Here is a 6,391-nt window from a genome sequence, read left to right on the forward strand (position 1 = left end):
AGTCAGCAGTAATTAAAAATTGCTTCTGCTGTTGGCATGTACACATATGCACGCACACACACGGTCTCGCACAGCGGGGCCTTGCACCTCTCCCTTGCTGGCTCCTGTGATTGGACAAAATTGCAGTGCTTCTGGCACGGCAACGGCGCATGGCGACAGCTCAGCCAATACGGGTCGAGGAGGGGGGGGGTGTGTTACTGCCATTGCCTGTTTATCTGGTCAGCCTCGATCTTAAACTGGACGCGTTTGCTGAGCTGTATCTCCTAAATCCACAAGGAGCACATTAATCCACAAGGAGCTCCGAATCCCCGCACGCACCGCTCTGCATAGCCTGGATGCGATGGACAGCACCCAGTCTGACCACACCCAGCTCCACAGCACCCCCCCACGCCCCCCAGTGTAATGGCACCCAGTCTGACCACACCCAGCTCCACAGCACCCCCCCACCCCCCCCCCCAGTGTAATGGCACCCAGTCTGACCACACCCAGCTCCACAGCACCCCCCCACCCCCCCCCCCAGTGTAATGGCACCCAGTCTGACCACACCCAGCTCCACAGCACCCCCCCACCCCCCCCCCCCCAGTGTCATGGCACCCAGTCTGACCACACCCAGCTCCACAGCACCCCCCCACCCCCCCCCCAGTGTCATGGCACCCAGTCTGACCACACCCAGCTCCACAGCACCCCCCCACCCCCCCCCCAGTGTCATGGCACCCAGTCTGACCACACCCAGCTCCACAGCACCCCCCCACCCCCCCCCCAGTGTCATGGCACCCAGTCTGACCACACCCAGCTCCACAGCACCCCCCCACCCCCCCCCCAGTGTCATGGCACCCAGTCTGACCACACCCAGCTCCACAGCACCCCCCAGTGTCATGGCACCCAGTCTGACCACACCCAGCTCCACAGCACCCCCCCACGCCCCCCAAGTGTCATGGCACCCAGTCTGACCACACCCAGCTCCACAGCACCCCCCCACCCCCCCCCCCCCAAGTGTCATGGCACCCAGTCTGACCACACCCAGCTCCACAGCACCCCCCCACGCCCCCCCAGTGTCATGGCACCCAGCTCAGAAAAATCTACCGAAATGTTTTTCGTCACAAGTTATCGAACCACTGATTGCAGGAGCCATTACCTCATGATAACACAGCTGTTACAAAAAATAACATCTCTTAAAATACCTCTCATCACAGAAGATCCGCTAGCAGCTGTCAGTATGACCTGCAGTTACAAAATATGAATACCAAGGGAGAGCTATATGCAAGACTTATGTTTCATCTTCTGATTTTAAGCAGCTTTCAATTGACTTTTCTTTCAATATTTGCATGGCCTGTGTTTGGCACAGCAAAATACATCATTGTTGGACTGTGCCTGGAAGGGACTAGGTAACTGAAAATGTCAAAGCCAATGGAATCACAGACTGCAGTGCCTATAATAGTTAGGTATAGCAAGTAGTTTTAATAAATAAATCCTGGTAATTCACCAGATGTGAAATGCACTCATCTATATTTAAAGTTGAGGGTTGATAAAGATTGGGGGGGGGAAAAAGCTTTCAGCTTCAAAAAGTTTTCAAACTACTGCAGTAAACTGGAGTGTTTGGAAGACAAGGAGTGCTGGCAGAGAATAAATGCTTATTTGATGTAACTAGCATGAATGGATCAGCTCTGAGGAGAAGTTACTATCCTAAACAGCCCGGTGCTCTGCTATATAAAGCATAAAAGCAAGGAAGACTGAGCCGATGTGACTACGGCCAGGCTGCCTTCCCATCACACCCCAATCCTTCTGATTAACTGATTGGCCATCCGCTTCAGCATGACAAGACAACATGGCGGCCACCAGGGTACCATACAACAACTCCATCAGATGATGCTTCTTTTGCTGGTCAAGTCACAGTGTGAATTACACTGATATAGAAAATGGCCAGATGAGGATAATGTAGTTGCCTTAGCCAGGTCAGCTCCAGCCTCCACACCCACCATGGTGCCACTGAGATGCAGGAAAACTCCAGAAAACTTGGGGTCATTGGGCCAGATGTCCTCAGACGCCTCATTCATGCTCATCGTGTTCTGCTAATACCAAACGCACATTAAATAAGGGGGTTGCTGTGAGAAGCGAAACGGGGAGCAAACGGATTAGCAAAATATGCTAATCGCTGTGGGCAAGTGACGGCCAAGATTGCCGTCACAACTAACAACGCATCGCATCTCAGCCTGATCGTCCACAAGAGCCATTCTGTGGAACTATTCCCGCTTCACGCTATTTACAGACTTATATGTAAAGTGCTCTGTGTCAAATATGTCAGCAAGGGGGCTTTACACGCGTGAGTGAATTGAACGTACTTGTATGTGAGAGTGAGCAGATCGAGGCCCTCGGCGAATCGGCCGCCCAGTTACATCCTGCTCTCGCATGAGCTGCCTGGCCCCCAGCCACACGCAGCCTCACCCTCGGTGGATCTGCCACCTCTGACTGCCAGAGATAGAGGTGGGGGCCTACAAGGACCAAAAATAACTGCTGCAGTCATCATGGAAACTGGCAGAGGAGCCGACACATGCGAGCAGCGAGGCAGCTGGAGGCCGGGCAGCTTCCGAGGCCCAGTGCAGGCCGGTGCCCTCACTGCAGCCAGGCTATTTAGCTTTTATTAACTATTAAGATTCCACCTTTGATTGGCAGTGCAGCTGCACTGGCTAGCAGGCCAGGTCAGACCACTATGGCTCTCCCTCCCTCTCTCTGCCTCTCTGTCTCTCCCATCCTCTCATCATGCTGAGAGATGAGATGGTGAATTTGGGAGAAAGCCCGTGGAATCTACATTTCATTTCCCAGCTCCTCTGCAGCCGCAGAAATTGTTGCTATGGAAACAGTTCCTAGTTATAGACTAGGAAAGGCTGCGGTGGCAGAGTTTGGGTCTGCGGTACATTGCGTAAGGTACCTGATGCACCTGAAACACACACACACACACATACACACACAGGTTTGTAATTATATTTTTGTGGGGACTTTCCATTCATTTCTATGGGGAAAAGTCTAATTCCAACATGCAACCTTAACCCCTACCCAGCCCTAACCTTAACCATTAACCATAAGTAACCAAACTAAATACAAGACTTTTGGCATTTTTGATTGCAGTCACAGATCTTTGCGGGGACCTGAAAAATGGTCCCTACAACGTCAAACTAACAGGTTTTTTTTACATTGAGGGGACATTTGGTCCCCACAATGTAATATAAATATAATCCACAGATACAGACATGCAAACACACAAACACACACGTTTGTATTCATATCTTTATGGGTCCTCTCCCATTCCCCACAACGGAAAGCTACAGGTTTTTATCACATTGCATGAAAATCTGCTCCCCACAATGTAATAATTACGAAAAGGCAAGGAACAGGCAAGCAGATACCACCAACGTAAACAAACTGTCTATTATAACAAAGTCGATAATAGACAGTATTGCCATCATCAAGATACTGTAGTTAATTTGATTTTATTACTAATTTTAAAAAGTGCTGCGATTCTCCTGGGAAGCTGGTTTTCAAGCACGTTGTGAAGTGTCGGGGCGGAGTTTGAAGAGGCCTGCGTGATGAGCCGAAATCAAAGGCAGGCTTTTAAACTGCAGTCCCAGGACACTTAAATGGAACATGCCATGAGCTGGCAGCAGTCTCAACAGATCTCAACAGCATGACACAAAAAAAATAAGATTTTTCTCATGAATATTAATATATTTCTGTTAAATTACAAAAACTTTACAGTAACACAATAAACTTCTCTTTCACAGGTGAATCCGTCTACACATGAACTGGACAAGTCCTGAATATTGACTTGCAGTTGCATCGCGACGGTGAACGGTACGCTGTTATAATGTGGGTTTTTTACAGACAGCTCAGAGCCCCAGACCAGGAAAAACAAGTCATGATGAAATGAACAGGATTTGTGACCATGTGTTTTCGGACTCAAATCTGAGGATATTTCTCTGAAAATAAATTTCTCTGAAACATAAGCTGCTGTGACACGTATTCAGTAGTTTAACTGGATGTGCATATGTAAAGGTAAACATGTAAGAGGCTAAAGTAAGTCACTTTTGGTAAACATGTCTACTCAGCCACTGAAAATAGTCTTTACATTTAGGCCAGCACAAAAATGTTGCTCGGCTCACGCGGCAACATCCTGGACATGTTACCTAGCAACAAGGTATGTTATGTCCTTTAAGGCTGGAGCCAAATGCGGAGCGGCCAGGCAGCAAAACACAACATTTCCCTGCTAACAGAAGTGCAAACAGACTTAAGCGCTTCCATTATATCACTTTGAACGTTTGCCGTTCCTTGTGCGATGTGTCTTGCCTTTGGTATCTGTTCAATTGTGGCCTTAAATTTTGGCTGTTAAGCGAAATAACTGGAAAATAACCCACTTTTTCGTTTAAAGCTGCTTAATGTCGTGTTTTTCCTATGAGGGTGTTGGGGAGTTACAGGCAACAGTGGCTGTGTCCTTTGCCATAAAACGTATGTGCACTTTACTATTGCAATCCTATTTTTGACTGGGGAAATGCACATTTCTGTTCATATAAACTCATGGAATATGCTTATGTACATTTGGTAATCTGATGGCTCCAAATCAAATTTGCTTTTTGCTGGACGAAGGAGTAAGACCAATATTTATTTTATATATGGTAATATAAAGTAGTATAAATCCCATTTTCCTTGAAATCAGCTGAAGTATACCGTTAACGTGCTCGAAGGGGAATTGCCACATTTCACACTTGCGCGTTGTATATTTTATAGCGCACTTGGACTTTGAGTAAACCACTGACTGTATGAATAACTGCGAGATAAGTAAGCACTTCGCTAGTGACGCGATGGGTTACACTCTGCTGAGGAAACAGCTTGCAGAACCTTGGCATTATATTTTTGATATTTTATGGAGCCCCTGTCCGAAAGGTCATATGACACCCGTAGGTATATGGGTGGTGGGGTGTGCGGTGATCAGAAAAGATAATACACACCACAAGTACAAGTATAGTAATTTCTTAAGGCTTCTCGTCACACGATGGTTCATAAGCAAATGCGTGAGACGTGACATGCTGAACTCGAGAGCACATGGGCCGAAGGCGCCTGAAAAAGTCACGACGCAACACATGCAAATTCATTCATTTATTATGCGGCTGATTCAAACGACTCAGCTCCGGTCCTTATGGGATACAAGCTGTTGCTGGATTTAATTCTAAATTCACTTCATTATCTCTTAGCAAAAGGACAAAGCACGCACGCATTCGAAAAATAATTATTATTTAAAAACGTGTTATTTGCGCGTTATTCACCATTGACTCGTGCAGATGGCGTAACACTCCTTAGAATGACTATGTCTTACAGAAGTTCGTAAGACCTGACAACATGCTCCTCAACTGACCAGCTATGAGAGAATATATAGCACCCCCTTGTGGCCAGAAACCAGGCGGTTCTGTGGTCCGCCTAGGATTATGTAAGGGCCAGGGTGGCTCAAAGGAGCTGCTCATTCTCCAAAGAAACTTGCATAATGGATAAGAAAGGCACGCTTGTTCGCATGAAAGGAAAAGCACTGCGGATAGAGAGAGAGGAGGCGCCGGGTCAGGCCTATGACTAATCCACCGGTGTTACATAAGCTTCATCCGCGCTGCAAAACAAGCCTTTTCTATAAGGAGGCTAACTGAGACACCCCCACCGAGTAAAGCTGGCGCAGTGAGATCCATTTATTTCACACTGTGACTAAAAGTTAAAAAAATACATACGTATATGATACAGTCGCGCAAAATTTGAATCCATAGAAACAAGTTTATTCACGTTCAGCTTTGAAATCTGGAGTTTGCCATATATGTTTGAGAACTTAGAATTTTGCAGTGGGGCAGTGAATTCAGCACCCGGGGAGCAGTGCTTGGGGGTGATACCATGCTCAGGGTACCTCAATGGCACCTTGTTGGTCTAGGATTCGAACCAGCAAACTTTCAATTACAAGCACGCTTCCCTAACCATTAAGCCACCACTGCCCACAAAAAAAGCAGGGGAGAGCGCGAACACAACCCGCCACTACCAGAAATTATGCAGTGGAGACTCCCACATTTGGGGAATTGGTGGGGGGCAGCACAGCCGCAGGGCAATGGCTGGGTCTCACCCTGGGTGACTGCCTTTCTGATCATGGCATCTCCCCTGCCAGGTAAGCATGTGAAGGTAAGTATTTTTCACTTTAGGCAAGTGAAAAAGACAACTGAAAAGCTTCTGATTTCCAGAAAACGGTGAAGTCTGAGAGAGTGAAGGCAGGTGTCAAACTAACAGATCATTATGAATTCAGGTCTTTCCAGAGCTCTGAGCCTGCATCTGCGTATAGCTGTATAGCATACTGTGTGTGTGTGTGTGTGAGCGGTCC

The 6,391-nt window shown here is 47.5% G+C and overlaps 1 non-coding gene across 1 annotated transcript; it reads right to left on the bottom strand.

Annotated features, from left to right (window-relative positions):
- Positions 1-6,026: 6,026 nt before the first annotated feature.
- Positions 6,027-6,189, bottom strand: LOC111858779 (U1 spliceosomal RNA). Its single transcript, XR_002841677.1, has one exon. It is a non-coding gene; the product is annotated as a U1 spliceosomal RNA (small nuclear RNA).
- Positions 6,190-6,391: the final 202 nt, after the last annotated feature.

Source organism: Paramormyrops kingsleyae, chromosome 2 (assembly GCF_048594095.1).
Source record: "Paramormyrops kingsleyae isolate MSU_618 chromosome 2, PKINGS_0.4, whole genome shotgun sequence".
NCBI classification, from domain to species: domain Eukaryota; kingdom Metazoa; phylum Chordata; class Actinopteri; order Osteoglossiformes; family Mormyridae; genus Paramormyrops; species Paramormyrops kingsleyae.